The sequence below is a fragment of the Cyanistes caeruleus genome, chromosome 1 (genome assembly GCF_971803275.1).
Source record: "Cyanistes caeruleus chromosome 1, bCyaCae1.hap1.1, whole genome shotgun sequence".
Taxonomy (NCBI): Eukaryota; Metazoa; Chordata; class Aves; order Passeriformes; family Paridae; genus Cyanistes; species Cyanistes caeruleus.
This window is the reverse complement of record NC_141701.1, coordinates 13,169,850-13,193,759: the sequence shown is the minus strand read 5'-3', so window position 1 is coordinate 13,193,759 and position 23,910 is coordinate 13,169,850. Positions and strand designations below refer to the sequence as shown.

General features: G+C 39.9%; 2 long non-coding RNA genes across 2 annotated transcripts; one reads left to right on the top strand and one right to left on the bottom strand.

Annotated features, from left to right (window-relative positions):
- Window positions 1–7,508: 7,508 nt before the first annotated feature.
- Window positions 7,509–9,339, bottom strand: LOC111925217 (uncharacterized). Its single transcript, XR_002862115.2, has 3 exons — window positions 9,304–9,339; window positions 9,134–9,213; window positions 7,509–7,713 (listed from the first exon to the last, which is right to left on the bottom strand). It is a non-coding gene; the product is annotated as an uncharacterized LOC111925217 (long non-coding RNA).
- Window positions 9,340–9,424: 85 nt separating this feature from the next.
- Window positions 9,425–23,661, top strand: LOC147655311 (uncharacterized). Its single transcript, XR_015283953.1, has 7 exons — window positions 9,425–9,850; window positions 10,906–11,018; window positions 14,957–15,185; window positions 15,265–15,333; window positions 15,942–16,071; window positions 17,156–17,300; window positions 20,744–23,661. It is a non-coding gene; the product is annotated as an uncharacterized LOC147655311 (long non-coding RNA).
- The last annotated feature ends 249 nt before the right edge of the window (window positions 23,662–23,910 follow it).

Below are 23,910 nucleotides of genomic sequence, written 5' to 3'. Positions count from 1 at the left end.
ATCCTTTCTTGAGTTAGGACAGGCAGTCTCCTTGATTTTGGGCCTACTTCAAAAGTTGGCTCAGTGTGGGAAGCATTTCTAAATGCTTCAGACACCACTGAAAAGACACCACTAGTAAAATGTGCCCCTGGAGATTTGTGTGCATGTTCACATCACAGCATTTCCTTCTAATATTTTAAGGTAGATATGAGAAGTGTTGGATATGTGTTGTGGGCTCAAATTGTGAACTGCATTGACAAAACTTTATTTGACTTGAGAGCTAGTAAAAAACTCTTCCGAACTCCATTTATATGCTGATGATCTCTGCAATGCATTTGAATGCTTACAGATGATGGTATATACTACTGAGACTTATCTCAAGATTGGTATGTCACCTATCAGAGCAAGCAGATGAGCCTGAGACATCTTGTTATCTCAGTTTAATAGGTTCCTGCAGATGAGCTTATTGGCAGTAAATGTTTGTGCACATACTTGTAGCTAACACATAGTGGGCTGGCAGCAGTCTGCTAATGTTATTCATTCCCATTCATGAACAAATGACAATTAGTTCCTAATTCACCTTTTTTTTGCTGTACCCCAATTCACACAGGTGCAGTTTCCATTGCTCAGGCAATACACACAATATCTTAAACAGTCATGGCTGGATCAAAAATCCTTTCAGTCAATCTACCTTCTGCTATTAAGGTATTATAACCTTTTCTTTTTTATTCTTTCAAAGGGATGAACAAAATGGATTTGAAGTGAAACTGTAGTTGCTAAACTATCACACCAATTCATATAATAATGACCATCATAATAAAAAAAAAGTCTGAAAAAAATGACAGTTCTACAGACTTTCATGAAGAAAAATCTATGAGAGTGTGACTGAAGGTGCTAAATGAAATTAATTAGTTTCAAGAAATGGATTGAAGACATTGTTTACTTATGTGAGCTCAATTTATGTTTAAAACAAGTGAATAAAGTATATCTGGAGAGTTCAGTAAATCTTTTAGGAGTGAATTCTGTATGCAAACTGCAGTTAAGGCAATAAAAAGACTGTTTTGCCAAAGCAGTACAGCAAATGAAAACGGATCTCAGACTTGGTGCAGGAGCTCAGGGTAAAAGTTAACACTGTGACAGTAATGATCATGAGCCTCACATGCAAGCAGACTTTTGTGCTGAGAGCAAAGACTGAGGAAACTAGCTGTGTCAAGATGAATACAGCAGAGCAGAAACAGGGTAGCAAACCACTCATGAGAAGACAGATTGGCTGCATTTTAGAGCAAGCTCGGCAAGTAAATGAGGAATATATTGCTTTATAGCATAAGGCATTAGAAGTAAAATGTCAGGAGGGTGGCAAAACTACCCACACTGTTTTTTTTAAAAAAATAAATGGCCCAAATTGCCAGTCAATAGTAAATAGCTTGCTAAAATGCAAGGAAACAAGTCATATGCATGTGAATAAACAGACAAACCACATCATGCCCAAAATATTCCGTTAACCGAGTAAACTTACTTCAGGGCATGGAGCAGGAACCTCTCTCTGCTTGTTGGGTCATGTCTGTCCAAACCACTTTCACTCTGTGTCAAGAGACTCTGCAAGTAGTATCTGCACGATTTAGGAGTACAAAGTATTGCGTCATGCATGACAGGTAAGCAGAAGTAGCAAACATCCATGAATGTGCTCCTTGCCCCCTAGAAGACCCCTGGTGGTGGCCTGGCAGTCACCGGGGGTACAGCAGGATCAGTGATGCTGTTGAGTTTCCATCTTTCACCTCTCAGTTTTTTCCTTGGGGGCATATACCTCCCATGCCAGCATTTTTTCTCTTGAAGCCTCCTCCCAAGCATTAAAAAGGAATGGAAGTACTGAATTGCTGAGTAAATCTACCTTTATATAGAGCTTTGCTTCATCAGTGTTAACGCTGTATTGATAACAGAAAATGAATGAAATGGGATTTATATATAATGCTTATTACTATTTAATGCCAGCACTTTTTTGGGGGAGAAGAGGGGGAAAAATACATAAATCAGTAATTACAGACTTATGAAATAATGTTGAAAATAATTAGGCCTCACATATTATTATCCCTACAAACACAATTTTAAACTACTGATAGCAAACAACAAAGTACCTGAAAGTCATAATTTTGGGACCTAGAAAGAGTTTTCCAATAATAGCATCCATAGAGTGTCTTAGTGAGATCTGGTGCCCTGCTGTTTTATTAATTACACTATCAAGGCTTAATGATGGGTAAAATTTTATGACATATTCAATCCAGTTATGAATGGTTAAACATTTCCTTCAAATTTGCTTTCCTTTTTGAGACATAAAATTACCTGTGGTCTAGTTTGCCAACTCTTTCAAGGGTTGAGGGATATCTTTAACCAATTTTCTATGAGACTTCTAAACTTTTTCATTTATAAATTCCCATGCTATCATTGCTGACTATCATTGCTCTTAAAACCACTGTGATTCCAACAAGACACAGCCACAAAGAAAGTAACATTTAAATCTTTTTGATTAGTGTATAACTTCACCAAATAAAAGGAGCAATCAAGCACTCCATTTTTGTTAGTGAGTTTACTATGCAAGTCATATTAATTCCTGCGGAAAACCGTTTATTCTATGGATTTTGTTAATAAATATCATATTCTCTTGAGCCAATGTGTTTAAATGCAAACATTAAGACAGATTATCTTGTAGTCTGTAGTGTGTAAAACAATTTGCCCTCAGTAGGTGGGCTGTTCTGTATTGTTGCTGTTTTCATATACCATTCTTTTACTCCAAAGAAACACAGCTCACCACTTTGAAGAGATTAGCTTACAGAAATATTTATTATAGGAACAGTGATTAAGTTTTTGTTCCAAGACAGGTATAAGCACCCTCTAATCTATACCATATTCCTTCAAGTTAAACTGTTCCCAAGTTCAAACATAATACCCATTTTTCTCTTTCATTATTAAACCCCAAAAGTATTTCAACCCTAAACTGCTTAAATATTAGCAGCACTTAATTAGTCTATCTCTTTCAAACATTTTTCCAGTTCTGGGGTGGAAATGTGAAATTTTTTTGCTGCTGAAGTCATAGCTGGCATGCTGAAGTCATATTTGCTGGCATGGGCCTAGCTTACCGTGAGACAGTGTTCACAAAGCCTTACAATGTCTACCATGAAAATCCTCAAACTACATTTATATGTTTCAAGAACCATGACCAAAACATTTAATAGATATTGGGGGCTTAATGGATAAGCTGAGCAATTTTTTCTTCTCCTTCCCTCTGAATGGGTGGGGTGGAACATCCTCTTCAGGTATGAACAGCTACACAGATTTCAGGGGAGCCACTCTTTGTCTGCCCATGCTAAGAAGTGTGGATCTGTCTGTGTTATGAAGGACTAATTCTATTTGAATACCAGGATGAATGAAAATGGAATTTGGCCCTGCAACTGTAAATAACTCAATGTATACAGATGTCATCTGAACCCCACTCTCAGAAACATAGAAACTTTCAGTGGCAGTCAAGGAGTTTGGATCAGATCCCTTATTCTCTGAGCTATTGCATGTCATGTCCCCTCTGCTTCCCAGACTGCAGTTTATATGTGACAACCCTTGACTTCTGGATAGAGAGAGTCCCATTGTTTTCCACCTCTCCCAGACTTTTTCTCAACACAGTCCATTTCCCTAGCAGAATTAATTCCAGCTTTGTTCTATAAATGATAGTCTCTTTCCTTAGTCACTCTAGGCATTGAGCCAATGTATTCAGACTAAACAGAGGATATTAATTTTACTTTAGCATGTATATATTGCACAAAAGCTGTGATGCACAAGGGTTTACTTCCAAGAACTAGAGTGAGACCATTGTGTAAGTTTTCAAATTTGAACGTCAGAGATAACTTGATGAGGGAATTGGAGACACTTAACAGAAAATCTTCTAAGATTTTCTGCTTTTAATGACTAAATACCACAAGAAAGTGGGCTGTGAAGTATGAGTCCTTCACCTGAAGAACTGGATGAGATCAAATAAACCTTAAACTATCACCTTTTGATATTCCGCCTGCCGGTGGTTTCCAGGAGTGGATTGCAGGAAGGTGTTGAGCTCTGTCCTGAGAGCTTGGGACATTTTGCAACAGAGAGGGAGAAGACAGCAGCTGCTAGCCATTTGTTTAAATATGGTTATGATATTGGGAAGAGTGAAGCTCACCTTTCTCAGGTCATGGAAATAGCCTTGTGACCAGCGCAACCAGCCAGTCTCTGCTGCCTGGGGAACCTGGGTGCTGGTAAATGCTTGCTAAGAGCTGGCAGTCCAGTCAGTGGATCTAATTTAGCAAATTGTGTTATGAACTCCCCTTTGCTTTAGGGGAGAATAGTAGGGATGTTACTCAGGCATAACTTCAGTAGCTCAAATAATAAACATTTCCTTGAGGCTGAGAGCTTCCCACTGGATTCTCTTGAATAAAGGCATGAAACGCTTACCAGGTCCCTGGACAAAAGGAAGTCTAATATACCTTATATTTATGGGACTGATCAGTTTTCTTTAATTGCTATGGGGTTTTATTGTTCTGCCTCAGCAGAGCTGTACAGACTATCTCTCACAAAGGCATGAGAAATGTAGTCCTGGGCACCCACAACTCCTTGCCACTGTTATCAGCTAATTAACAGCACAAAGAAATAACAAACCTTAGCCCAAAAGGCATCAATGAAGGGAATGCTTACAGAGCTGATGAGGCTGACTGCTAGAGAAAGTACAATTTAATCCAGTTTAAATCATTTTTATCCAACTTAAAGAACATTTACTTCCTGGAAGACAGAACAGTAATGTCCAAGATGTTATGTGTACACTTGCAAGGACACATCTGTTGGTATATTTGGGGAGCTGTTCTGGCTTAACTGACCAGCTGTGCAGGAAATAAATATGGGATGTTCCTAGAGACAATTTGTGCCATGTGTAGGGCTGATTAGTAATGAGAAAAACCCCAAAGTCTTTCAGACCCAAGCTGAATTCAGTGTTCATGGAGGCCAGCCTGCTGGAAGTGGGGTGAGTCTGAACTTGGAGGTGAGAGAGGAAAATTAGCAAGTGTGTCCAGCTGTCCACATGTGTTTAATAGAACCACAAAGGAAAGAGATACATTTTCTACAACCAGGTTCATCTGGGATAAAGCAAGATCCCTACTCTTCCTGAACCTTGCAGGTTTCACTTCAGGCACATTCAGCTGAGCTGCCAAGCAGCAACTTGTACAGTTCCCATCTACCTGGAAGTGTTGATGATGCTGGCAGAGGCTCTGGGGATTGACATCAGGAACTAAAGTGACACCTTCTAAAAGTGAAGACATAACCCTTTGGTGACAAGTCCCCGAGATCCTTGAGTTAACTGGATAGATTTTCATGTCATAATGTCAGCTGGATATTTCAGAAATGTAGGAAGTGTGAACTGGAGAGGCAAGGCTCTTTCCTCTTTGCCCTTTTTGATACAGCTCATTGGTTTTCCCCTCTTCACAGCCTCTCCCCCTCTCAAGGGCCCTGCTCCTTCTTTTGTCTTTCTGCAACAGAGTCTCATCTCCTGCCTTGCCACTGAGACATTTCTCCTTTACCCATCATCTCCTGTCCCTTCACCCCTGGTTTGTCGCTGATCTCCACCCATTGCCCAGTGTCCTCATGAACCCAGGACCACATAGGCATGTCCCACTAGTTTCAGGAATTGCTCTATTAGTTCATGTCTGAACATTTTGCCCTCTCTGAAGAGGCATAACACGATGTGAGTCAGTCTTGCGGAAAATCAGTCTTACTCGTCAGATCTTTGCTTAGGTCCTTTGGTGAGAGATTGGTGCATTTCTTAAAAATATATTATTAGAACATGGAGAATCTTGCTTCTCTGTGGATAATGATGTAATGTACGCAGCTGTCTGGCTTAATCCAGGGCAAAGCTAAGGGAGAGTTTTTATGGACAGTACTACCCATATTCTGGAAATGGAAAGCCAGAGTAAAATAATGGTTTTTACTTGTCTCAATGTGACACAGCTGATTTCCTCTTCATGCTACCATGCAGATGCAAACAGGGTTCATAAACTTGCTGTGGCCTCTTTTCAGCTCTGTCCTTGTCATGGACCTCTGGATGCTTTCATCTTTTGATAAGCTTCATTTAATCCATAGAGATCAGAGAGAAGAGTTGTAGGGTTCAACCACCAATTGTGGACCTGTGCTGAGGAGCCCACAGCATGGCACAAGCTGCTTCTGCAGTCTTTCCTCATGGGCTCTCTCTGTTTCCATGAACTGAATGAACTCAGTGAAATTAACATTTTTCCCATAATGGTATATTCCCATCTGTTTTTGTGGGACCAGCCTGGAAAGTATTTCCCATAGCTTCAGTAACTAACTACTTGTATATTCACCACTACTAGTTCATAGCGCTGCTCTCCAGAGTCTTTGAGAGAGGAGCCTGATGCTGCACCTATATCAGCCTTTCCCCACCTCAGGTTTCCCATCCCTTTCAGTAGCATGCAATGGAGCAGACCACTGCTCACCTGACCAGGTAAATATTGACAACAGGGTGATACAATTGCAGTGGTTGCTGCTGGTCTACCCTGTTGTCCCTCCAGTTAGTTCTGAGGCAAGGTTCTAGGTACTGTATTCAAGGTGTCTAGTTGCAGTACCTGTGCTGTGCTAGAAAACAGGAACAGCTGTGTTAAACTGCCCTGACAGAGCTGAAGGCAGAGCAAATTCTACATTTGAAACTCCTCTTATTAGTTGCAAAAGTATTTACAAAGTTGAATGACAAGACTTCTTTCTCATATTCTCTATTAATCATCCTGATAGTTTTAGGACAGACTGCTGCATCTGTAGAGAGTCCTGCCAGAGTATGTGGAACTCTGTGAAATCAGAAGTTTGTGGGCAACCAGTTCAGGTGTTTTACAGGTGTTATGAGGGAATGCTAGGCTTGGTGCTGAGGTTGTCCAAAAGTATGCAGACATCACCCAAGCATGTGGTACCCAGACCTGAAAGCAAAGGGCCGCTTATGAGGAAGAACAACCAAAGACCTGGCATCTCCTTGTAGAAGTACTTGGAGGTTGTGAGTGAGGATTTCAGAATTCAGGTTTGGGCTAACTGGTACTAACTGGCTGCTAAACCCCAACAAACTTTTGTGAGAACCAAATGTGTGCAGAATCAGTTCAGCTCACTACAGTGGGAAGAGTAATAGAGGTAGAAAGTGTATGAATGTTTCTACAATGAACACCCTGATAATAGTTAAGTAGATGAAAGCTGATGCAATGAGTATGTGAAGGTGTGTCATAATTTGCAGGGATATTTAACCAAAAGGAAGGGATTTTTCAGACAAATAGGAAAATGTCCATTCTTTTGGAGTACAGTTTGGAAAAAAGAAAGGGTATAGAAAAGTATGAAAGTATCTGCTCTCAGCAATGACATTTGTGGCCATTTCTCTTAGTCCAACACAATTTTCTGGCACACTAATTTGATACAAATGTACAACAGCTTTCATTTTCATTCCTTGAGCAAACACGAAGGAATACCAGTCCTAATTTGAGTTCAGCTCCATCGTATTTTTCAGTTGTATCAAAATACAGTAGTTGTAGAACACTTGGCAATACTTTGTGAACTGCAGTATTTATGCTCTGCCTTTAGAAGAGGTTTGGAGTTTTTCTTTCTCAGTCTCAGCTAGGCCTGTCTGTAGCATGTTGGTGTTTTTTCTTCTACTGCCATCACATTGATGTTGCCCAAAATGTTCTGCAAAGATAGATGGACACATATTACCTTGGAATTGGCATTGGAAAACATATGCCATTTAGTTTGTTTCCTGACTGGTAGCATTGGTGCAGCCAGGAACAAAACTTTTACTCAGAAAAGGTGATGTATTAATATACAGCAATAGTGTTGTGCATTCAGTTAGGTCCTTCTCATGTCAACTTCAAAGACCTTTGCATTGGTGAAAATGTGATCTGTCTACAAATGCAGTCATTATTTTACATAAGTTAATTGTTACAACCACTTTTTCCATTGAGGAAGGAGGGAAAGGTGAAGGGAAAAGTTCTGTCAGGATTTGTGACACAAAGGTGGTAGATTCACATGTTCACCCTGTACAAACAAGCAGCAAAAAAACCCAGATGCAAATAATCTTGTGGCCATGTCAAGCTCCTTATAGTCACTTCTCTCTCTAGGCTGAAAATAAATCCCATGGCTGCTTCATGCAGAGGAAAGAGATACCTTTCTCATCATCAGATCACAAGATGATAAGTTATGAGATGTTGAAGTGCAAAAGGAAGTAACATCTACTTTTCTACTAGTATGACCATTGCTATGCATGGAGTGGGACAAGGCCATTTAAAACACTGCAAAAAATGAAAATGTGTATTTTCTTAACAAATAGCTTCTAGGGAGGAGATGCTAAATATATCTGGTGTGATGAGAATGGTGGGAAAGTTGGAAGTGCCTGTGAGGAAGAATGCTTGATGCAAACATAATGTGCTTTGCCCTGACAAGGTCTTGCACTGAATTTTGTTGTCTCATTTGTGAGGCAGAGGATCCCTCAGTGCCAGTCTGCAGTGAAAGTGATGCAAAGGCCTCACTCATCTGGCCTCTCTCAAAACATCCCAGAAAGCATCAGTGATTTAAATTATATAATTTTTGAGAGAGGATAAAGAAAAGGAAAGGGAGTAGGTAGGTAGAGAATCTGATAATGGACAGAGGACATTCCACTGACTCTTTTATAATATCATACAACAGCTTTTCTGCAGGTTGCATTTCACAGAAAACAAGGCATTTTTATGAGGAGAAAATGTTCAATTTGCAATCTCTTAGAGACTCCTTCAATAATCATGGATATGGTCTTGGCTCTAAAACAATCCTGAAACAATACCCTTATTACCCTTATCTAACAACTGAGATAAAGAAGTAAGAGCATCTGCAGGGGTCTGGACTCTTGTAAATGCTATGATGTGTCTGTGCCACCAACAGGCCAGTGTGAGTGAGCTTGACACTGGTCTGTTGTTTATTCTGGACTTCATTTCTGGATTTCAAGTTTCTGGTGGCCTTTGTTCAGATTCCCAAGCACAGAATTATTGTAAAATAAAGAAGACGCCAAACTTGGAGTTGGAAGAGGAATCTCTGGCACTGTTTGAAACATATAAAAGCATGAGGTTTGGCTAACCTTGCTGAGATGCTGTTGCACAATTGTGTATGTCAGAGATCAGTAATTAGTCCTCATGCAGATCCTGCTGTCTTGGTGGTCTTAAGAAAAACATATATTTTTAAGTCACAGTGGGTTTTAATGCCAAAGAATAACTATTTGATTATTCAGATAATGCTACTGCTACTCACTTTCAACTTGAATGAATGTTGGCAGGCACAGTTAAGTTTCTTGCAGATCTTTATGATGTCTGTCAGCTGTGGAGTCATAATATCACAATCACAATGTAGTGAGTGATTCCTTGACTTAAATATTACTGCCCTTTCTCTTTAGGAATGGAACTACTTAAAACACCCTTCTCATGTAGAGAGGTGTTGTTACTTTACAGAAGAGTAATTGAAGCATCATAGGTTTGAGTCAAAGCCTTCAGAAGTGGTCAGTTATCTGTGTTTCAAAGATTGAATGTTATGCACAGATGGTCACATAAGTTTTTTCTGGTAGACTGGGGAACAGAACCCTGGCACACCAGGCTGTGGCCATGAAAGCACTTTTCCAATAGTACCACAATGTTCCCAGAAGGCTATATCTTTTTAGTAGCTATTTTCCCATTCTGTCATGAAGAATATTCCCAAAAGTGCAACATTGACACCTGTTCAGAAGTAATTAATGTAAAAAAGTCTCATTGAGGAATCCCTGGAAATCCCTGAAGAACCTCAAACTGTTAAAGCTCTTCCAAAGGTTTGTTTTTGATAATATACATTCTTAAACCTGAAGTAAACAGAATACATATCTGACAAAATTACTTTGTTGTCCTCATTACTATACAAAAAGAGGAGAATGTTGTATCAAAAAAGAAAACTTTAATTTATTGATGGTGCAAGTTTATCGTGTCATTGCCTATTTCCAAGTGGACAGGCTGTTGTGAGCAGCAGAGTGCTCCACTAAGAAATGTGAGCATCTCTAGTGGGTGATTTGGACTTTAAATGGCCAAATGCTAAGTTCCTTTTCTCTACAGAATTCTCAAATTCCTAATTTAATTGCAAAAGAGTAAATAGAATGAAATTTCCACTTAAAATTATGTTTTAAAAGGTATTCTGTCTTACTTATTATTTACTTACTTAGTACAGTCCAATATTTGTCACTGGTGTATATGAGAACAATATTCTCTGTCACACATAGATAAACCCATGTTCTCCCTAACCTGATTAAAATTGTGGGTCATCAAATATTACAGAGATGTGGGATGCAGAAGTGTTCCAATTTAGCCCCAAATCTTCTTTGAAGTCATTTGAATCCCCTGAGTACCTCCATTTCTCATATAACTGACGTCCTTAACTGCTTAATACTGCAAATTATTTAAAATCAGACATGCAATTATGTTATTAGAAGACTTGGAGTTATTCAGACACAAATGTGTGCCTAAAAATTATAGTGAAAAGATGAAAATGAAATAATTAAAAAAATAGATTTTAAAGCAAAGTAAAATATTAAAAATTAGCACCAAAAAATGCACAGAGAAAATGTTGGGTAATTATCACTCCACAAAGCTTGCTTAAATCAAATCTGTTTGATTTAACTGATTGTTTTAAAATTAATGACAATTAAAGAGAGTATGAAAAGCAGAAATGGAAAGAGTGGGAAAAGCAGGAGATACAGTGGAGCAATGTCTATATTAGCATGGAGTAGAGTCCTCTTGGGACAGAAATGGGTGAAACAGGGTGAAATAGTTGGTGTTGAAGATCTGATATCTACACTTGGTTGCATTTAGAAGAGTTTTGTGACATTTGTTATAGTTTTTCCCCACAGCACACAGATTGACCAGAGCAGATCATTCCAGAACAATCTCTTCCAGCCCATCCCTAAAAGAACAGGCTTTGGGTCACTCCACCTGAGGCTGCTGTATGAGGTAATGATGAGATTTGCATCAAGTGTATAAATCTGTTACAACATGAAATATTAATGTGACTAATGTGACATGCAGGCTTGCAACACAGAATGTCTTAATGGAAAGGTAATTTCTGTGCTTTATCTCAAAACCCTGGTGCCAGCTTTATGAGGAGATTGTAGCAGAAGAATGAGTCTGTTCTATTTCAGAGCTACACAGCAATGGTAAAGCTGTGCTCTTACTAAACCATTACCACAAAGAACACTTAAACCAAAGTACTTCGAAAATCCCCCTGCAGATCTTCAGTAATACCAAATCCTTTACTGAAGAGAGGCCGAGATTCTCCTCAGACCACAGAATTTTCTGGGGAATTTGCAAATAAAAACACATCAAATGAGGATAAAAATGAGATCTTTTTGGAACCATCTTAGTCTGGGTCCCCTTCCCCAAGAAAATGCACAATGTAAAAGATGAGAAAGCACTGCCCTTGGGATCCACCTTTTCAGAAAGTACACCTCTTAAAAACCCCAATAAACCTCAAGGCAAGGTTTGTTTTGATCCTTCAATGTTTAAAGCTTACTGTGACCTCTAGGCTGGGTTACAGCTGGGACATGAGACCCTCAATACTGCTGTCAGTACTACAAGAGCTGTTACAGAGAAGGGAACAGGGCTGCTCAAACTCTGCCAGCAAATACAGCACAAGGTTGTTCTTGTATGTGCCAGCATTTATTCTCACAGTGGAGAATCCTTGAGTAGGATTGGAAGGGACCCTGAGAGGATACCTAGTCCATACACCTCTCTTTCTTTCCCTTTCTTGCTTTATTGCTTTGTTCACTTCAGCTGTTCCACCAGGATATGCCAGTCTGTGCAACCTTTGCCACAGGAAAGCAGGTTGCAGCTCTGGGTTAATTTAGACCTGGCTCCTAATTTCGGCCTGCTGATGAGAGATCACTCTTTGTTTTAGTCAGCTGAGGTTCCCTTCCCAACCTGTGGCTGCAGTGTGCAGCTGAGGTGGTCACACAGATTCCGTGTCCTGACAAGAACTCCAAGGCTGTCTCCTCGGATTTGCCCTGCAGGCGGTTCAGCGTGGAGAGAGGAGCACGGGCAAGGGCTGGAGGTGGGAGCAGCAGGTGGGAGCTGGACAGGAGAGTCTCCAGTGTACACCTGTGATCCGACCTCAGCCAAGCCACATCCTTTTGTTAAATCTTCCCTGGCTTGGTACGGCCCTTCCATTGATATCCAAACATTTTTTGTTGATGGGAAATTTTAAATGGATAGAAATTTTAAATGGATAGCCTCAGATACCTTCAAAGGATGTTTGTATTTTACTTCAGAATACTTTCAGTTGTGAGGATTAGGTGGGTAAATTGCTTTTACCAGAGCATTGGCATGGTGTGTTGCTGAAATTCATGCTCTTGGGGCAGGGGTACAAAGGTAGTCAGGTGTGTAACAGCACACACCTGGGGAAAGCTGGTGGCACTTTGCCTCCTGCACTGGCTAGGCAGTTTTGCAGACTCCACTTGCTTCATCTCCCTATTTGGGCCCCCAACTGCCCCTGCACAGCTGGCCCACACTGGCTGGCAGTCTATGAACTAATATCATTGACGTTTATTGACTGGAAGCCTTTGAATATTCTGTTTGTGTGGAGTTTATTTGAGCAATACAAATCCCTATTTGGCAGGCAGTTTGAGTTCCCTCTAAAGAGGCTTGTCTGTATTTGATAGTTTTGCCACTTTAACTACAGTGGTATAATTGAAACAGCAACACAGAAAATACTCAAGGGAACAGGCAATTATACTGGTGGCAAATTGTTTATATTGGCCTAGCATATTACAGAACAAAATGAGCTATACCAAAATGATGACGTTTTCTATCAGTTTCTGTCAACATATTACTCTAAGCAAGGGTTTTATCCACGTATATTGCCTGGCTCAAGTTCTCTTTCTGACAGTTTTAGGCATGCTGGAATAATATAAATGCTTTCAAATTTAATAGAGTTCCAAAGTGAGTAATATTTTCTCCTCCTCCCCCAAAATCTCCATGTCTAAATACTCTGTTGATACCTGCTTGGGGTAGAGGTCTTTTTTCATAGATCCCTTTGACTCCACATAGTGTAAGTGATGCTGTGAGCTCACTGTGATGTGTATGAAGGTAAAGAGTGGCTCTTCCTTCTTATCTCAGTTGCTTTGATGGCATTGGGAAGATAAAGAACATGCTGTTGCTTTTGATGGGGGGAAAATAAGGAATTAGCAACAGCAACTCTATTACCCAAACCTTCGCCTGCAAACTACTTTGAACAGGTCTTTGGGTTGCTTTGATTATTTTTTGTTTCTTTTCATCTGCTTGACTGGTCAAATGTCTGGAATAGCTAGAAGATGTCAAAGAAAGAAACAGAAAGAAGAACAGACATCTTAAGCATAAGATTTTGGTTGCCTGGATTTGTGACATGCAGTGAATGAGCCTGTCTCAGTCGTCCTGTCACCTCCTGAAACCTGACATCTTCCTGAGAGGCTGGTGGAGACAAGCTGGCAGCAAGGGGAGGGATGACAGTGGCTTACACAGGTTTGTAGGCATCAGACCAGAAAAGCAGGGCAGGACCCAGGGCTGGCTGCTTCAGCTCCCACCCAGCAGCACTTTGGGCTGGGTGTAAATTGAAGCCCTTGGCTCACCACGTTTAGCTTGTGGCTACTTCAGTAGTTCCCAGCACAGTTGGCCAGGCCCCAACAGATCCCTCTACAGGTATTTAATTCTCCCCATGCACTCACCAGAGAGTCAGATAGAGTGGAGCCAGGGTGCACAGCACTGGGAATCCCCCTAGGCATTGACTCATCAGGTTTATACATTGTTCTGTTCTACCAGGTGATACCTAAATCCATTAAAAATTCAATCTTGCCTTCTTCTGGATGCCTAGATCCTTTCTTTCAAAGGGCTGTTGGCTTCTAAACCACTTATGGTCTTCAGTGCTTCTCATCCATCATCCCTTGCTAAGCTGAAGATGCCACATCTGTTTACAAAATGTTGAAAGGAGGAACTGGGGAGCTGGCCTGAAAGGCCTCCTGTGTGCTTTTAGCCAGCACTTCTCTCTGTAGATTGCAAAAGGTTTTACAGCTCCTTTTCCCCTTTTTTCTTTACTTCCATTCATTCTTTCTACAGCTCCTTGCTCTTTCCCCTTAGATAACCGTGGTCACATACCAGATTAAACCTAAAACTGCAAGTTTGGGGTTTTCTTGTCTTTATCTTCTACGCACCACACAAGTGCACCAAGCAATAAATTATTCTTAAAATTTTCTCTGCCCATAGCATGAGATGGTCTTCATTCCACCAGTGGTATTTTACCTGCAGAAACTGTATTGTTGATTTCAAGAAAACAAAAGCTGTCTTAATTGTGGAGTTATTTGGTAGGAGAGGAGAAATGCTTCTAAGTGTTTTCCAAACATAATGTTTAAAACATTTTGTTATGTAGGGGAAGTCTGAAAAGCAATGTCTCCCAAACTGAATTGGATATTAGGGCACGATCAGACTAAGACTTTTGTGGAATATCACCAAGGGAGGATTAGATTGGAATTGGATTGGACAACATGGACAAAGCTGTGCAGACAAATCTGCAAATTAGCAAAAGGTAAATCTGTTCTCTAACAGTATCCAAAAGGAAGATCTGCCACTTAGAGAGCATTGGGAAGGTGTTTTACTGCTGACATCGAGGCCAGAGTTACAACATCATGCAGAGTCACCAAGAGGTCCTTTTTTTGGTTTAACTGCTATGGATATTGACACTCTTACAACATGTTACTATTGCACTACCAAAGGAAAGCTTCTGCTGCTATGAAATTTTAGGGTTTCCCACTTTAAACTAAAGAATTTGTATTGCTTCTTTCTTGATGTTGAGAGAAACTCATTCTGCACAATGGACTCAAAGAACTCATGGTTTCTCATTGTTCCTTCCACTGCTTTTACCTCAGTGGCCAGTGTGAGTGATCTCAGCATGCACAGCTAATTCTGCAGGCACCAAATAAATTCATCGCAAATGTCCAAAGGAGTGTATCACCATGAGAGCAAGATGTGGAGCCTGCCTCTTGAGCTGGCATAATTTTATGGCTCACTATTGATGGAGCTTATGGGTGGCCTGGAGCCAGCTCTCTGTGTTGCTGTGTGGAGTCAGAGACAGAATCTGCCCTCATAATTTCACCAGTAAGTAAAATAGCCTGTGGTCTTTAGGAAGCTCTGCTCGTGTCAGGAGGTAAGAGCAGAGGATCAATTCCTTTTCTAGGAGGTGCTCTTCAGCTGAGATTCAGCCCTTCATGGAGCCTGGAGGATGGCAAACTCCTCTGCCACCCTGGTAATGAGCTCTCCTCCTGCCACCCTGGCTCGCTCCCATGATCTGTTCCTACCTCTGTACCTCATCCTCCTCCCTAATCACCTTTCTCATCCCATATCCCTCCTCTCCCTTTTCCCCGGGGTGCCTGGCTCTTCCTGCCACCCCTCTCCCCGTCTCCACAGTGGCTGATGTCCTCGACACCGAGTGGAGAGGGACAGCCTTGTTGTCACATAACTACATTTCCATGTTGTGAGGAAGCCTGCCAAAGTCCTGTTCCTCCCATAGCAAAATTGAGAGCTATCACCAGCTGGTAACAGCTTGCAGACACAACTTGCTGACTTGGAAATATTCTTGACAGAAGCAAGAAAGCTCAGATTATCAATCCTTGCTATCATGAAGACTTTAAATCAAATGCGTTCCAGCATCTGGTTAATGATCAAAGCAAACCCTTTAAAAAAAAACAACAAACCAAACCACACACACACAAAAAAACCCCAAACCAACCAAAAAAACATTATTTCCTGATAGGCTTAATAACTTGGAATTATGGAGTACATTTATATCAAGTTAAGAGACTGACTTGTGACCACCAGTGAAGTGTGAATCAAAGATTCTTCTTAAATCCACAGTCTGCTCTACAAAGGATCCAAGTAAGCCAGACACAGCATTCCAGCATTCACTGTACAATCCTCAGCAAGCAGAAGGTCCTTGAGTTCATAATTCTCTGGTTTAGCAGAAAGGAAGAGACCAGCACTCAAGGTTTGTGAATAACATCCTAGCCTGCTGCTGGCTTATTTTTCTCATTCATGACGACACATAAGAAACTTGGGCTGTTTCTGACTGGTTGTCTAGAGGTGAACAAGGCAGTGGTTGAACTAGGATTATTCAGACAGCAAAACGAAAAATAATTTTGGGTATCACATGTTTATCTTAAAATTTTAATTAGGAACCTTGTCACAGACTGCCATTCTGTTTTGTAAGGTAGATGCAAGCAGATATATATACTGCAGAATTTTCCAAGAGAATACATCTGAGGTAGATCCTGAGCAAGTGGTATCAGGCCTGTCTTTAGTGTCTACAAGAAATTCTTGATTGAACCCCATAGAAAAGAAATTCCCTGAAGAAGTGTCAATATTTCTTCCAAGCAAAAATAATCCTGCCAAAATTTCCCTGATGATTCGGACCAATGCAGAGCTGATATTATTCTCTGCCTTTGGAATAAAGTACATTCATCAGAGTTTAAGTTTAAGAAAAAAAAAAGATCCTAGGAAGGAATAGTTTTAGGGAGTGGCTGCTCAGTTTTGCCCTTCAGGAGCTGGCAGCATGACCATCATCTGCTCAGAGCAGTCAGTGACCATTTTCTGCTCTTAGGCTCGGTGCATTCAAATCCCCATTCCTCAGCCTCTTCCAACATCACCTTCCCTCTCCACCCTCTTCTGTATTCTTGTCACCAAGGCCTCAAATTTTCTCCCTTTTCCATGATCCCAGGCCTATAAGTATTCACATGTGAAGTTTGTTTTCCTTTTGGAAATTCTGATAGTTTTCCAACTTCCAGGCTTTTCAAATTACTTCCCCACTCCAATTAAAAGTGCTGTGACAGAGGCAGACTTTAGCAAGATGCTTTGCTCCCTTCATGTCTGTCCTACTTGGATCTGAGAGGCTGAATGGATATCCTCAGAAATCCTCCAATTACAGTGAAAGCTGCCAATCTACAGACCCTTGTGCATTCTCACTGTTCACACACAATATGATTTTTTGGGTTGTGAATCAGGTTCACAGCTACTTACAATAGCCAGCTCTTTGTTTTTTGTTAGCACTGTGCTTCCTTTCCTTCCCTGTGAAGCACAAGTATCCTGGAACAAATGGCTGGTCAGCTGTGAGGAAAATCTGAGAGATTGATTCCCAGCTCTGGCAAGTGGTAAAGAGAGAGGGGAAAGAGAAGATAAAAGAAACTGTGCCACATGATTCCTATGTTCAAATGACTCCAGGTAGGCTAGAGTTGCTCTCTGTTCATGAAATACCATGTAGTTTCTAGGAAATGAGAAACCAGTGCATTTTAGATAATTTTTTAAAAATTGCTTAAATGGAAAGGGATCTTACTTTACCTACTGCAGAGTTCCTGGTCTGTTATATATTGTCAAAAACACAGTTGAATTGCTGATGTTTTCATAGAATCATCAAGGCTGGAAGAGACTTTTAAGATCAGTCAGTCCAGCCATCACCACTGTAACCCCTCATCCATTAAATCACATCACCCAGCACCAAATCCTGACACCTCTTAAACACCTCCAGGGATGGTGTTTCTGCCAACAATAGGACTGATTATGCTTTAGTCATAAATAGACACTGCTTAAAAAAAACAAAACCGTAACAGGAATTACTAGCTGACAGCACTCAGAAGAGAAAACGTTACCTTCAGTTTTCATCTTAGAACTTCTCACGCAACAGCTCAGCCTAGTCCCAGCTGAATCTTCAGTTGTGGCCATAAACTGAGCTTAAATAGAATTATCTTCATGCAGGATACCTTGTCAAACCAAACATGTATGTGCAACACTTATGTTAATGAGAATGCCTTTTTTTTGCAGCACTCTTTTGAATGTAAGAATAGTGTAGCCATGAAATAAGTGTGGTGCAACTGTGATGAAATTGAACTACAGTTCACAAACATGGGTAGGAAAGGAAGCAAAGGCTTCTGCAAGAGTCGTTCACTGACATCCATTGCTTTCAGGCTTGTAAAACTTCATGTTTAATGAGATACTCTGTCTGTCTCCACAGAGTGGTTTCTGTCCCCCTAATGCCCTGAGCCACCTGATATTTCCTCTCCTTGGTATGGTAGATGGAGATGGTCTTTTGATTATCATCAAGTCTTTAGAATGAGCTGCAAAATATTAATTTAAACTGTCAATTAATCAATTGACATTGGTCAATTAATTGACTAACCTTTGGCCATTATGCTATTGAAGTTATTAAGCTGTACTCATGCCTTGGGTATTATTTTGATGGGCAAGGCTCTTAAGAGTGATGTGACAGATTGGTCTCCACGATGGAGAACACAATGGCCACAGGTCCTTTCCTCTCAAGGAATGCAGTGAAAATGCTGCATGTGAAAATCAGGCAGATTAAATAAAAAGTAAGTTCCATGTATGTTCACTGAGTATCTGAGGAGCAGGGGATGGTCAGCCAGCGCTGGCAGCGGGGGCCATTGCTCCTCCCAGCTTCAGCAGCTGCCTTGTGCTCCATATCTGCTGCAAGATACCAAAGAAATGAGGAGCTATTGGCCACATGAATAAATTTCCCCATGGGAAAGTTTTCCTAAATGTTAGTCTGCCTCTTATCTGTCTTCAGATAACAGGGAAGCACAGTGGAAAATCCTGTTTTACAATGGCTTCTCAGTCCTGACATTGCTTTGTTAACTCAGACCACTAATGGCTAATGCCTAGACAATGAATCAAAGCAGTTGCCTGCACAAGGTATTGGATGAACTCAAATAATAAATAAGTATATAAAAACATGGCTTTCTCTAAATCATTAGGGGAAAAAAATAAGCTAATATTGCCAGGTAGCTCATTAATAATGAACAATTTGATTAGCTCCACATATGGGTTGCCTGGCTTTTTTTCAGGATAAGAAAGACAGCTGGCTTGTCTTGAAAGAGTGTTTTAATGCAGAGTTCTTTATTAATATTATGTTTCTTTTAGGTGTTTCATGTTAATACTTTAAACATGCATTGCTGGCAATATGAGCATGGCCTATTTCTTTAATGCAAAATATCATGTTTCCAAGTATTTTCTAAAAGCCTGAATTACCACAGTTTCTGTTGGGAAAATAGAAAGAAGGAGAGAATTAAATAAACAAAAACACCTGGCAACCTCAATTGTTGGTGTAGAACAGGCAAGTCTTGCAAAAGCACTTAAACTGAGTGGATTTTTTCCAAAGTTAATGAGAAGAGTTGCAACAAATATCAACAGTAACTCTCCTGATAAAAAGACAGAACCAGCAAAACTCTGCCTAGAGAGTGGAGGAAACAAAATGGAGAGTAAATACACTGGTCTAAGATCTACACATAATTTAAAGATATTTGAAATAGTACAAATAGTACAAAGTTATAGAATACAAACAAATATTTTTATTTGCCAGGGCTGCTCTGAGAAAACAATGGTGTGCTTCGAGCAAAGTAGCCACTGGAAAAATGTATGGAACAAGCCATCATTAGAGAAGTAAAACAAAAATGGCCTATAAAAGGAGAATAAAATAATAAGAGCCAGAAGAATTTACAAAGTTACAATGAGATGGTAGTCCCAGAATCTGGGAATATCTGGGACATTTTGCCTGGTGAATTTCCAAGTATATATCTCCTCAGTGCTTATGGCTAAAAATTGTGCAGTATTGTGTTTTGAGGAAGAATGTGTTATTTTTTGAGGGACAATCACAAAGTTTGGTGGGTGAATGAAGCCAGGTGTTCCAGCAGGACATGTCAAAGTGCAGGACAGCAGTTCAAGGAGAGCACATAGATCAGATGTGGGGTACAGAGCTTCAGGTGTCAGCCACAGCACAGGAAGAGCACGGTGGGCACAGGAGAAAACACCGCGGGGTTCGTCTCGTGAATGCTGCCAGGAGTGAAGTCTGATCTCGGTGGCAAACAGCAGGGGCCAGCTATTTATTCAGGCAGTTTCAAGCAGTTCAAATAGATTGCTGATAGAAAGGCATGAATAAACCACCATTTGGCTCAGTGCCATGAATTTCTCTGTTGAAGGTTTGAGTTGAATAACTCCTCCAAAATAGGCTGCTGGATGTAGACAGTGTTTCCTTGTATATAAGGTACTTAGTTGAAAGGGAATTGAAATGGTAGGGCAAAATATGCCAGAGATGGACTGAAACCACAAGTTTTGATTTGTGTCCAACTTTAGAGATTTCTAAACCAGACAATGGCCTTCTATAGAAAGAGAAAGTGCTTTTTCTATCTGCCATCTCTCACAAACACAGGTTATTCAAAGTGTGATGTGAACACCAACAATTCAGTTAATGCATCACTTGAGAAAATGGCTATCACTTACTGGCATCAATTTTTTAATCTGAGTTTGGAATATGAAAATGTAACTTGCCTGTTAACACATACTCATGAGTCTTCAGAGTTTTGTATGAACTCTTTCTCTACAGCAGCAGAAATTTTGCCATTGGTTTCACTAAGTCAGAATTTTATCCTGTAAAACCAAAAGTCATAGATAGCAACTGTTGCTGACCAGTAGCATTTCACATTTGGTTTCTTGACGTTCTTTTGGTTGCGACTTTATTTCTAATTGTTCCCTCTTCTTACAGGTAAAGGAGCATAAGTGGCTTTATTTTGGTTCCCATTCTGCATCCACAATAACATTTTTGTCCACTCAGACTGTTAAAAAGCCCAAGCTATCTTTTTTTTTTTTTTTTTTTCCAGTTATGGAAGATTGTGTTCTTTATTTCCTCCAATCACCTATGATTTTATAGCATGTTGTCTGAAAGAAAAATGGTAAGAAATCTGTGAAGGAACAAACCAGACAATATTTCTGTGGGAGACTTGTCACTAAGGTCACCACTGCATCTCATTTTACCTGTAATGTATTTTGCTCTGTGGGCATGGGAAGGCACTGAGGAATGCAAAAATCATGGACTTATTCTAGGTCCAATAATGATATACCTCATCTTTGTGCAGTTGTTGATACGTTAATGTTTTGTGACCTGAGTTAATGATATTCATCCTAAAACCAGAAAGCGTATCTTGAGAATTTTTGTGCTCAAGTCTTGGAATGAATTTTCCAGTTCCATTTACTTTTCAAGGTAACCTTACACAAAATCTGAGTATTTTAGTACATTTATTATCCTAAAATTGTATGAGCTGTGAAAGGTTCTGCAGAGAAAGTTTCTTCCATTTAGGCAAGGATTTAATTATAAAGCTCAAAATGATGGATCCTGTGGCTTCTGAGGTGATGTTAGTTGCCAGTGTAATCCTATCCATTATTTTGAACACACAAAAATAATTGCCTCGATTTTATTTCTGTGCAAATGCAGCCCATGCTGATAGAGTAGCCAGACAGTTTTCTCCAGAAGTGTCCAGAAGAAATACCAGAAATAGCTGCTAACCTTCCCTAAAATAGTTACTGTATGGTTAAATAGCTTCAAAACTTGAAGGCTGAAATTAATAGCAGTTCACAATGTTCTTCACTCATAGAGTTTTTTATCTTTTTTACTTTTGCCCTTTTACAAAAACCTCACAGACTTTCTGGGAACTACTGACCTACAGCTTTGAGGAGCAAGTTCTATTCTTCTGTTTCATGCCATATAAAAATGGGAAGTCTGAGGGTGTAACTTTCGAAAGCAATTTTATTTTTTGTAAGTTGCCTTCATAACTACTTGTATCTACTGAGCCAGTTTCTGATTTTCAAGGGTCTTAACTTTTAGCATAGAAATACCTAAGAGTGTTTGGTCTTTTTAAAGGACAGAAAGAGTTAAGGGAGTGAAAGTCTTCCACAGAATCAGTAGAACTACAACAAGCTCTGACCTGTAGTGGCAATCATGGATATTGCTTGTCTATCTTTATTTTTATTGAGGGACTTCCATTAAAGCTATGAGGTGTTAACTTTGCTAGAAGTCTCACAAGAACTGAATAAAATAAACAAAAATGAGGATTCTTGGGCTTCATTTCTCTTGAAGCATGTTTTCAACATATTATTTGATTTCTAAACCATATCCAAAGTGCCAGAACATCCTTGTTTGCAGAACAAATCACTTCTCATGGCAAAATGCTGGATGCAATTGAAGCCTATCCTCAGCATGTTGCAGGGATCTGTGGAGAAGAAAAGACTCAAAATAGAAACATGTCTGAGCAGAGAAACACTACTGAGGCAGGAGAGGCTGGTAAGGAGGAGAAACAAAATCATTGGTCCTGATCCTACTTCTCCTCAAGTCAGTAGGAAGATTTGTGAATTTGACTCCATAGAAGTGAATTTCTATGTTCAAAAATATTACTCAAGGCAGAGAAAATGTGAAAGTCTTCTAAATACAGTAAAAATAAAAGTTAGTGGAAAGAGGACCTCCCTGCATCATACTATTCTTTTTTCCATTCTTCAGTTTCATCTGGCTGACATTTAATGCTGTTTGTGATTAGCAGTGATTCTGCTGTAGCTCTCACAGTTTTAGGTCATGAGCAGGCCTAATGCAGAGCATAGACATTTGTCAGACCAAATAGCTGTTGAAATTCAATTAAAAATATGACATTTGACCAGAGTCAGCAACAGAAATGCACTGATATTCCACAGTATTTTGTCTGCAGAATACTGTCCCAGACACAGCAAAATGTTAGAGACCACAACAGCTCCACTGTGACCCTACCTGCAGCATGAGCTGCAAAATAGGAAAGAATAATTTAAATAAATAAGACTCATAACTGGTGCCAAGCAAAGACTGCCCTGCATGCTTTTTACTCCAAGATCACAGTAAATATCATCTGAAGACAGTCAGGAAGAAGCACTTTAAGAATGAAAAAGTCAGACCACAGGTCCAGCTGGGTAAGTAGCCCAGCTCCAACAGTGACTATTAGCAGTTGTTTGAACTAGAGGGTAAAGCCTTTCACATTGCACAACACATTGCAGTTTAAACCATTCAGCTTCCGAGGGCTGCCTCTGTTTCAGTGTGCTGATACTCCTTTGCACGTTGTATATGTGCAAGAACCGGGACATTACCAAAACTACTGCAATTGGCTTTGGGGTTTTCTTCTTTGGTTGGGTTTTTTTGAGAAGCAGAAACACGATTGGGAGGAACAATAAAGCTAAATGACTTGAGACATGGATAGGAAATTTACTGTTTACATGGATAGGAGGCATGACTGGAGCTCAGGAAATGGTAATCATTACAGACTTCTTTGAGAAGCTGTAGAAAACTGGAACACTGACAACAGCAGGAATCTAGACAAATGGTAAAAGGTTCAATGAAAATGTCTTGAATCTTTATGTGTGGGTGGTTTTTTGTTGGGTTGTTTTGGTTTTAGTTTTTTTATTCCTCTATAGATTTTTAATATGTTTTGGAAGAATGGGATATTCTTCTGTGTATAATTTTTTGTTTGGTTGGTTTATTTGTAGGCATGAAAAAAAGTCCTAAGTATATCCTCACAATTGGTGGTGAAGACCCCCAAAACTTTCATGCAGTTGAAGACTATGATCTGAGGTTTGTTTCTAGAGACTATCCAACATTTAAGCCAATGGGACAGACTATGCATGAAGGACCTCACAGAAGTTGGTCAGGTCCAGACATATATTCAGTGTGATATTGTCAGCATATGTTCTTCTGTCAAAGTAAAACATTAAAGTTACTGAATCACAATGATGCTTCTGTTTAGAAGAAGACTTCTAAATACTGTATGCAGAAAAAAAAAATCCAGATCTAAATTTTTAATAATGTTTTCGATCAAAAGCCAGTTAAATCAGCTGATTCTGCTCCACTAACCAAGATTCTTAGTTTTCCTTCCAATCCAGATCAAGTTTTTAGCCCTGCAATCTATAATACGATTGTCCTTGCATGGTTACTCCTTGACCTGCTGTCAAATATAAAATCAAACACCTGTGGCAGATA